The 10,948-nt window shown below is 44.1% G+C and overlaps 1 long non-coding RNA gene across 1 annotated transcript in view; it reads right to left on the bottom strand.

The window, feature by feature from the left end:
- Positions 1-8,046: 8,046 nt before the first annotated feature.
- LOC308591788 overlaps positions 8,047-10,948 on the bottom strand; it is a 46,644-nt gene continuing 43,742 nt past the window's right edge. The window contains exon 4 of the long non-coding RNA XR_014010260.1: positions 8,047-8,210. This is a non-coding gene — a long non-coding RNA (uncharacterized lncRNA). The remainder of the gene's footprint in view (positions 8,211-10,948) is intronic.

Raw genomic sequence — 10,948 nt, 5'->3', positions numbered from 1 at the left:
CTGTGCCAGCAAACCAGTTTAGGAGGAGAAGATAAGACAGACAGAATTAAAAATTTGTTGATCACAAAATGAAATTAGTGCCCCAGTAGGGGTTGGAGATGGTAATAGCAATATAAAATTTCACTTAAAAAGGGAAAGGAACCCCTGACCATTAGGTCCAGTCGTGACCGACTCTGGGGTTGCGGCGCTCATCTCTCTTTACTGGCAGAGGGAGCTGGCATACAGCTTCCAGGTCATGTGGCCAGCATGACTAATCCGCTTCTGGCGAACCAGAGCAGCGCACGGAAACGCCGTTTACCTTTCCGCCAGAGCGGTACCTATTTATCTACTTGCACTTTGACATGCTTTCGAACTGCTAGGTTGGCAGGAGCTGGGTCCGAGCATTGGGAGCTCACCCCGTCGTGGGGATTCGAACCGTCGACCTTCTGATTGGCAAGTCCTAGACTCTGTGGTTTAACCCACAGTGCCACCCATTTCCCAAAATTTCACTTATGGGAGGGCAAAGTTTCATAAATGAAAGGAGTAATACAGCAAGATTCATTCAATAAGTTTATTGTGCTAACCAATGGCCATATAGCAAATTGAGATTATTTCTTTTGGGATGTGGACAGACTGATGGGTAGATATTTCAGAACACTGTCTTCTCATTTTCATTTTTATTTTTACACCAAAGCTAGACTATGGAAACGGTGAGGCTACATATTATTTTCTTTATTATTCAGCATCCTGGTCTTTCATTGTTTTCTATCCAACCAGCTGTTACTTGCACGTTTCAGAAAGAGTGACATATTGTCGATAGCAGCAATGTAAAGTTTTCCTATCTGCAGACCACTTAGTAATCAGTATTGACAAATGAAGCCCACAGGCTCTCACTGTGATTTCACCAAGTGCTGGGAAAGATCGGTCTTTTTTGTTGTTAAAAAAAAGGAGTTGCAACTGAGTTTTGCCTAAAACAGAATTTCACAGTGAAAGCAGAGGATCCTCCATACAAGAAAAAGAAGAGGAATTTGGAAGAATAAGAGAAAAAAAGATTTTTATATAGCATTTAGCAATCTGTATTTATAGTGGGTCTGAATTAGAAACGGGTAAAATCCTGCCCATTTTTTTTTTTTACAGTACTGTGTAGTGGTAATTGGTTAAGGTCCCCCCTCCCCTAAACTAGGATACAAACATCAGAACACAAAAAAGGAATTTCTACAGGGAGAGTCACTGTGAGGCAACCACCTAAGATGGCAGGTGCTGAAGGGTATCCTTTGATGTTTGTTTGTTTGTTTGTTTGTTTGCTGCATTTATACCTCCTCTTCATTTAATCCCCACAACCACCCTATGAGATAGGTTAGGCTGAGAGGCAATGACTGGCTCAAGATCACCCAGTGAATTCCTGGCCAAGTGGGGATTTGAACCCTGGTCTCCAGGCCCTCTTCCAAAACTGAACACTACACCACACTGGCTCTGCTCCTTCAGTCTAAAAGTGGTCATTGATGCATTAGTGACACCTCACTACAGATCCTCTGATGACCTCCCAATGGTTCCATATTCTAGTTTCTGGAAATAGACCTGCAGGTAGGAACGGAAGCATCATATCACCATGCCTTCCAACTCCCATCCATTAGAGCCATATCATGGCTGAGGTTATAAAAATCAACAAGAATCAACAAAGTCAAAGTCCCCCTATCTGTCTCCTAATAGAAGCCATCATTTAGGAGCTGACTTGTAGGCAGGACTCTATTTTTTGCTGTTGCACATAGCTATGGAATGTGGTAATGTTTCACTGCCTATAAATATTGCAGTCTGGTAAAGATAGCACACTATTTTGCCATAAACCAAAGACTACGTGTCTATGGAATGTTATTTCTGGATCTCAAGGCTTTCGAACCTAAATATCAGCTCAGCCTGCTACATACTATTCCACTTCCAGCTTATTAATCTTCAGGAGACCTCCATACTGCCTCCACATTTTCTGGTTACTCTTAGGTTGAAATAAAGCAAGGGAAGGAGGAAGGGAAGGAGGAAGGGAAAGAAGGAAGGAATTCAATTATCTTTTAATTTGATTTTGTAATGTAATGGGATGTAGCAATTATAATCTGCAGGATGTACACCCCTAAACAGAAGAGGATGTGACCATTACTTAATTGTTCCATTTGACGAAGTCAGTCCTTGCTTTAATTCACACATGAATAGCATCAATTTGCATGTAAATAGAAACTCTACATGCTTCCATGGAGCTAAAAAGCTGTGTTTCAAGGTGGAATTAGGCAGTGGGCACGTCACAATTTGATAGCTCAACCTTGTAGAGAGACATCTTGGCTAAAACCACTTTAAGTACTCACTTCCTTGCTTTCTCATAGGACTGCATATTGGCCTAGCTCAAAAGGTGCCTCCATATTAGGCTGCTTTTTTAAAAAAAGAAGTCATTCAATAGGGATGGGCAAATTTGTTAGTTTTGGGTTCTCTCAGGGCTTATCCACACTGACCTTTTGCCCCACTCTCTCCAGGCCACACCTTAGCTGTTGTTGTTTCTCCTTGAGTTTTCCCTGAGAAAATGCACCCTTTAAAGCTGAATCAGAGCAAACATCAATTCAGGTTTTCTGCAGATTGATGTTTGCTCTGATTGAGCTTTAAAGAGTGGGTTTTTGTAGGGAAAGCTCTGGAGGGGGAAAAGGGGGCTCTCAGACATGGAGACCTGCACCTGGAAAGAGCAAAGGAAAGTGTGGATAAGGCCTCCATTCTCCCCCCTCTTTTTCTTACTCTACTCTGGTCTTCCAATGCTCACATGAGTACAATATCTAGGAAAGCAACTGGCTACATAAAACTAATATAGGAAATAGAACATATGTGCATTAGCAAGACCTAACAGGCTTTGAGGGATGACTAATATTGCTGCATTTTAATCCTGCTGTTCTTTACTGATGCTGCTGGTTTCATTTCAACATTATTGATGACTATTCTATTTATGTGACTTTATTTGATTTTATGATTTATGATTTTGTCTGCAAAGCATGGAGTTGCGCTTTTTGTTCTTTGGATGTTGTATCAAGATAAGAGATGGCCTTCTCTCTAGATCCTTGTAAAGCTTATTAGCTAAAGTGATCACTTTAATGGGCACTGATGGTCAACTGATATTCCCAGAACAATATGTGCACACTATGCCAATCTGTCAGTGCAAGAGCTGGTTTAAACAGTTTTTAAAGTCTGGAGCGTGGCCAGTAGAAGCAAAAGCTTCAGCTAGTAACCCAGCTGTGACCCTATCTGGATAGGGACAGCCTGACTTCTGATAACCCCTAGGTTAGACTACTGCAACACATTATACCTGGGGCTGCTTTTGAATACAGATGGGAAACCTCAGCTGGTGCAGAATTTAGCAGCCAGGCTGTTCACTAGGGCAAGATGGTTAGAGCATATAATGCCAATTCTGGCTCAACGGCACTGGCAGCCCAATTCAAAGTGCTGGTTTTGATCTGTAAAGGTCTTGAACACCTCAGGACCACAGTACCTCAAGGACCGGCTCTTCCAATGTTTATGTTCTTATACTCTTGTCAATGACATAGAAGATCGTGAATTGCTTAGGATCTACCATAGTTACCTAAAGGAGAACCTCTCCACATAGCCTTGCCCAAGAACTGAGATTGGACTTTAGGGCCCTTCATAGAATCCTTTCTGTGAGTTCAATGCATCATGCAAGGAACATAAGGAAGGCCTTCTCCATGGTGGTGTCATGGAGGTGTACTTGGCAACGCTTCCCCCAGGTGGGATTGGACAACTGAGTGAGGTAGGCGGAGACCTCCAGGTATCCCACCTGAGGGAAGGCAAACCAAGCCTATGCTGTTGGAACCGCTCCAGATCAAGGGGCTGCGCGCATCCACGCAAAGGGCGCCCCCCGTTTTAAGCATGGAGCGGTCATTGCTGTCATCCATTTTTTACCATGGCGGCTGCTCTGATGTTTAATGAAGTTGATGGTTTCTTGCTTAGCAGGGCCCCAACTAACACCAGGAAATCATGTTGGGTATAACGTGTGTTTGAACCAGATCATTGTTGCTTTCCAACATGATCTGGAGCAAAAGGAACTACAGTGGTGCCTCGCAAGACGAAATTAATTCGTTCCGCAAGTCTCTTCGTCTTGCGGTTTTTTCGTCTTGCGATGCATGGTTTCCCATAGGAATGCATTGAAAATCAATTAATGCGTTCCTAGGGAAACCGCCTTCAGACCAGGTCCGGGGACAGTCTGTCCCCGGACCTCTTCTGAAGGCTGGGGGGGGGCAAGGGCTTTTCTTCTCACCCCCAGCATTTTAAAAAACCCTGGGACAGCGGAGGACTTCTCCGCTGTCCGGGCGATCTTAAAATGCTGGCGGGCGGCATTTTAAAATCGCCCCGGACAGCGGAGGACTTCTCCGCTGTCCGGGGCGATTTAAAAGCCCCTGGGAAGGCAGGCAGGGGGGGACAAAGACTTTCGCCCCCCGCCCGCCTTCAGAAGGTGTTCCCCCCCCGCCGCCCGGCTTCACAGCAGCGCTACGAAGCCCGGCGGCTGGGGCAGGTGCTCCCGCCCCCCCACCCCGCTTCGGAGCAGCGTTCCGAAGCGGGGTGGCTGGGGCAGGTGTTCCCACCCCCCGCCCGGCTTCGCAGCAGCGCTACGAAGCCCGGCGGCTGGGGCAGGTGCTCCCGCCCCCCCACCCCACTTCGGAGCAGCGTTCCGAAGCGGGGTGGCTGGGGCAGGTGTTCCCACCCCCCCACCCGGCTTCGGAGCAGCGTTCCGAAGCGGGGTGGCTGGGGCAGGTGTTCCCACCCCCCGCCCGGCTTCGCAGCAGCGCTACGAAGCCCGGCGGCTGGGGCAGGTGCTCCCGCCCCCCCACCCCGCTTCGGAGCAGCGTTCCGAAGCGGGGTGGCTGGGGCAGGTGTTCCCACCCCCCGCCCGGCTTCGGAGCACGGGGAGATCGCTTCTCCCCACCGCCCCTTGCTTCAAAAGAGGTCCGGGGGCAGCGGGAAGCGCTCCCGCTGCCCCCGGACCTCTTTTGAAGCAAGCGGCTGCAGAGAGAAGAGATCTCCCCGCAGCCGCTTGCTTCAAAAGAGGTCCGGGACCTCTTTTGAAGCAAGCGGCTGTGGGGAGAAGCGCAGCCGCTTGCTTCAAAAGAGGTCCGGGGGCAGCGGGAACGCTTCCCGGGGAGATTTTAAAATGCTGGGGGTCGGGAGCGAAGCGTTCTGGGGAGATTTTAAAATGCTGGGGGTCGGCAGCGAACGCTTCGCTCCCGACCCCCAGCATTTTAAAATCTCCCCGGGACAGGGGGAGATTTTAAAATGCTGGGGGTCGGCAGTGAACGCTTCGCTCCCGCCCGCCAGCATTTTAAAATCGCCCGGGGCAGGCGGGGGGAAGGCAGGCGGGGGGGAGCAAAGACTTTTGCCCTTCGCCGGCCTTCAGAAGAGGTCCTCTTCTGAAGGCCGGCTGTGGGCGAAAGTCTTTGCTCCCGACCGCCAGCATTTCCCTATGGGCTTTCGTCTTGCGATGCAAGCCCATAGGGAAATTCGTCTTGCGAAGCGCCTCCAAAACAGAAAACCCTTTCGTCTTGCGGGTTTTCCGTCTTGCGAGACATTCGTCTTGCGGGGTACCACTGTATAAAATGCATGTCAAGAGTTACAGGTAAATGATCCAGGGCAAGGTTTGAACCAATGCATCCCTGTTTCCCCTTCATCAATAGAAATTAAAAAACAGAAGGAGAAAACAATGGCAGGCAAATGTGATCCTGTGTTGGCTGCACAGGATTAAGCAGGCCATTTCAAGATATTTTCCTTGAAGAGTATTTCATTGGCCTCAAAAGACAGATTTAAAAAGAGCACCTTATTGTTCCCTGTTTTTATCTCCTGTTCTTTTTCAAAGCCACAAATTTCCATCTGCTGCATTTAGAACTTAAACTGTCCCCAAAAACAAGTAAATTAAAAGTGTTTCTCCTAGATTTGTCACAGTGCCTATAAAATTCTGACTTTATATGCTTCCTGGACTTTTGTGCTTATTTGTTTTCAGTTCAGCTGTAAGCCACCAAGCACTTCATCTGCTACCACAATTGCAAACATTAAAACAAATTGAACACAAAATTATGCAGGACTGTGTTAATGAAGGACTCTTGCTCTACAACACTGATTTCTGGACACCAAGACTAAAAGTGGACTACTTTCAAGCAAGAGTCACCCGCGGGTGTTCAGTTGAGTCCGCTCATGCCCCAAGAACAAAGGAAGCTGCCTTATATAGAATCAGAGCATTGGTCTATCTAGCTCAAAATTTCCTACACTGACAAATAGCAGGACTTCAAGGATTCAGCTCTACCTGGAGATGCTAGGAATTGAACCTGGGACCTTTTGCAGGCAGATGTTCTACCACTGAGCTACAGTCTTCGCCCAAGAAGAAAACAATTACACGGAAGAAAGACATACCATTCCCTATGACCTCATAGCCCTTTTCACATGGTCTTCCAATTTTATTGTACTTTTACTTTTTTGAACCTCCCTGAGATCTATGGGTTTAGGTGATATGAAAATTTAATAGCTACAACAACATGTGGAAAGAGCAGAATTGCACCTTGGTCCAGACAATCATCGTGCCTATGTGCACAGAGCCTATTATGTACTTGATGTACCTTAATGTATATGCTCAGACTTTGTGCGTACAGTGGCAATAAAATGATGGAGCCATGAAAAAGGACAGTGGTGTGGTATAGCTCACCACTTCCATACATTAAGTCTACAGGTGTAGATGAAGTCTACGTGTAGCTACTAACCATGCTGGCTGAGTGAAAGAACTTCCATGTTCAGAGGGAGCATTGCATTGAGTGCCAAGTGATGTGGAAAGGAGGAAAAAGAAAGTAAAGGCAATTCCCATGATATCTTCCTAGTGTGTGACAAACAGCATGCTGGATCAAATGAACCCATGGTCTGCTTCAACAAGATTATCTAATGCAACCTTTCTCAACCTGTGGGTTCCCAGATATTGTTGGACTACAACTCCCATTACCCTTAGCTACCAAGGCCAGAGCTCAAGGATGATGGGAGCTGTAGTCCAACAACATCTGGGGACCCACAGGTTGACAACTGCTGAAAATTGTAATAGTCCTGGGAAACCTCTTTTTTTGAAGGGGGGAGTATTGTACTAGCTTTTGGAATGTGGGGATGGAGAAATCTTGGCACCCTCATCAGTCTACAGTTCATTGGCTTTTGGAGGGGAGGTGGGCTATGGCAATGAGCTAAGAGAGAGAGAGTATGATTGTGCAGTGCAAACTTAGATTCATTCTCTTTAATCACCTCCTCTTTTCTACTTTTGCTTTAAGAAACCTCACACACATGTAGGGAAGCAGGAGAAATTAGATTCAGTTTGTGTTTAAAGTCAAACATACTTTTTTCACATGTTCTGAAGCAACAAATAACCAAAACACAGCCATCCTTTGAAATCCTTTAAAGGAGGATTACCAACCAGCTCCCATAGCGGCCCCTTACTGTCAACACAGGGGCATCTAAAGGACCATCTTGCCCCGAGGGAAGTGGAGAAGCAGCAGCAGCTTTTTCTACACAAACAATTTGTCTTTCCCATTCTATTGTTACTTTAAAAATAATAATAGTAAAAGACCCAGTGCTTATTCTTGTAATTATCTTATGCAAATCACTTTGGGAAGTCTGCTTGAAAAGTGGTATATATTTTCTGTAACACTTTCCCCTTAATTCTGAGATGTCATCCTCCAGCCAAGTAATGTGTACAAAAATGCATTTACTACAGGAAATTGTGCATACGTTAGTGAAAACATACAAAAATGTGCCATAGCAAGAGAAATAGCTTTGCAAAAATATGTACATAGTAAAATTGCATACAAATGTGTGTGTATTAGGAGAAATTTGCACTAAAATGTCAATTAATTTTCATTTTTAAAATTGCAATTAAAAAAATGTCATGTAAAAAAAATCAGAGAACTGAATTTCAGTTTGAAAAATGAGAAACCAAAATTCACAGATTCACTCATTCCTACATAATTTAGTACCATAGACACAACACACCTTAGATCCATTTTTGGGTTCTGTTGAAAACCAGGGGTCTAGAACACACCTACCATCTCCTGTGAGCTGAGTGTTGCACAGAGCATATTGGTACGGATGTCCAAGCTGCTGAGTTGTTCGGCCAAGAAAAACAAGGTCACATTCATCACAGCATTTTGCCTTGCCCATTGTTAATTTTGTTACAGCTACACTGAACAAAAGGAAAGCAACATAGCAGGATCATTGCGATGGAAAAACTAATGCTAAAGAACTGGTTGACAATTTGAAGCTAAAGGAATGGATTCTTATAATGTACTCCAATGAAAGCCAGAAAATGGTTCCAATTTAATTAGAGTTTGCTCTTGGTCTTTTTTTTCCATGTGGCAACAACAATAAAAAATTGGCTGCTCACAAGAAAAAGAAAAAATTGTATCAGTTGGTTGTTGGTTTTTTTTTGGGGGGGGGGGTTGGTTGGTTGTTCTAGTTTGAGAAATCAGTAACATTGCCGCAACTATTTTATTTATTTATTTCAACTGTGTTGGAATCGACACACCATGATCAACTTATCCAATATTAGTTATATTCATAGCAGACTCATTGGAATAAGAAATGGGTCTACTCTTAGTATATCATTATATATATAATATCTAAACATACAACCAAATAAAGCTGGGCTATTTTGGGCTGCGGATGTTCCACTTCAGTAAAGATGTATAAAACCCATTGGACTTGGGGATAAAAGAAATTGATTCTGCTCCCTTCATCATTTTTGCAAATACAGCCAGTGAGAGAGAGAAAATTATGTATATGAGCAATGTGTTGGCTTTGTGGAGACTCATATAACTTCAGACAATGCGATTCTCCTGCCTGCCTGCCAGCACCCAAAAACACACAAGCAGTATATATCAAAGGAAAGCTCTCACAGAAGATTAGACTTCTACATTTAAACGAGGTTGAACTTGTGATTTAGTCAAGTATACAAGAGGGGATCATGATCTTCCATCAGCCACTTTCTCCAACTTTATACTGTTCGCACATATAGATTATTCATACGAGCCTCAATTTCTATACATGAGCCCTGCAAAACAAGTTCTGGGCCAGCTCCTTTATCTCCAGGTTCAAATACAAGATCCTTCTGTATATACATAGAGAGTTGTATGGACTAAAGCAGGGACACCCTAAAACATTTCTGTTATCAGCAGGTTGTGGAACTCTTGGAGACAGAGCTTAACTCACTGTAATTATGCCGATACCCTTTTTTTTGCTGAAATGCAGAAAGCTGACATCTTTGAGAGCAGCCTGTGGGAAGAGGGGAGGGGAGGGATACACCAGACCTGCAAAGCTAGTTCTGTTTCATTCTGCTGTCATCCTGACATTTCCTTGTAAAAATGGGGGTGGGGGAGGCAACCCTTATTGACTCGTCTGTTGGCAAAGAGGTTAGTGGGCATCAACATTTCTTGCAAATTTTGGTGCAGTTATTCCAAACCTCTCTAGCAGCTAAGCTTAGCAGCCTGGATTTATTTCCTTAAAAGAAAAGAAAAGCGGGGAAAACCCACCACACTACTGGAGAACTTGACTCTTTTCATAAAGCAATGTGTTGTGCCTTCGTAGCAAGTGCTGTTAAAGAGGATTATAGATATCCAGACTGTGGCTGTTACTTTAGTTTCTTTAAAACACATGCACTAACAAGAAAAGACCATCAATCACCCTGCAAGGTATAAATCCTAATTCCTACCCTTCCTAACAGGTTTTAAAGGTCATGGATGTATAGAAATGTGTAGCTTAATTTTAAATGCATTCATTACTCTTGCAGGGGAGTTTTACAATTTATCCTTCCTCTGTTTTGCCCCCATTTTAAAACAGCTATTTAAAATGTGAAGCAAGCATCACCAAAGATTATAAAGTGTAGGACATAATAAAGGAGGCAGCACAGTATGCTGCCTATTTTTTGAAGTGGAGTGAGAGTTAAGGGAGGGAATCACACTTGGGGTCTGCTTTTCAATCACCCTCATTTGTAATGTTTGCATATTTACAGTAGCTCAGCTCCTTCAGCCATGTTTTCAGCAATCAGAGTCCACACTGGGGACAGAGAACAGCCGCAAATGAGCGCTTGATCTATAAATGGCCATTTTTACATATAAGGAAGGGGGAGCATGAACTGAGATGGAGGCAGGACGGCAGCTGGAGGAATTATGTATCTTATGTTCATCTGATACAAGAAATAGATAAAACATTTGTGTTTGAGAGAATGGAGAGAGATAGGAAAATAGAATAAAAGCATGCTTATGTCATCAGACTTGCATTTTATTGGAGCGGGGGCACACTACAACTATAAAAGTTGATTGTGGCAGGTCACAGACCATCTTCTTACCAGACCTTGCTAGGCCACAGACCACCACAGGGTTAAACCTGCTAAAGTCCTTTAAAATCAATGTGTGTTATTAAATGTGTTTAACAATTGGATTGTGGCCCTAGGTCACACCCACACGAAACACTTAATGCGTATTTAATACACTTTAAAAGTCATGATTTCCTCCAAAGTATCCTGGGACTGTAGCTTGCCCATCGCATGTCCATAATTCCCAGCACCCTTAAACTACAGTCCGTAAGATTATTTGAGAGTATCCACAATTAGTTGGATCCAGATAAAGCCAGTGGAACTTGGTTCCTATTGAACTTAAGGGAGCTTTAAGGAAAAATAATTATTAACTAGTCCCATTGATTCCAATGGATCTGGACCAAACCCTATATTTAGGGGCTAGATTTGTGTAACATGCTCAGCTATGTGTATATTTATGGCATCTAAGGGTGTTTGTATAGGCAGAAACTTCCAGCCAATCTTGTTGAGTAATTTGGCACACACCAATGCAAGAGACCCTTTCTCTCAGGAAATCTCCATTCTTACCACAGGAAGGCAAGCAATGGAAAAGATTCTGTTGTAGAC

This window comes from Podarcis bocagei, assembly GCF_964188305.1.
Source record: "Podarcis bocagei genome assembly, chromosome: 7".
Taxonomy (NCBI): Eukaryota; Metazoa; Chordata; class Lepidosauria; order Squamata; family Lacertidae; genus Podarcis; species Podarcis bocagei.
The sequence above is the reverse complement of the archived record's forward strand: the minus strand, read 5'-3'. Positions and strand labels throughout refer to the sequence as shown.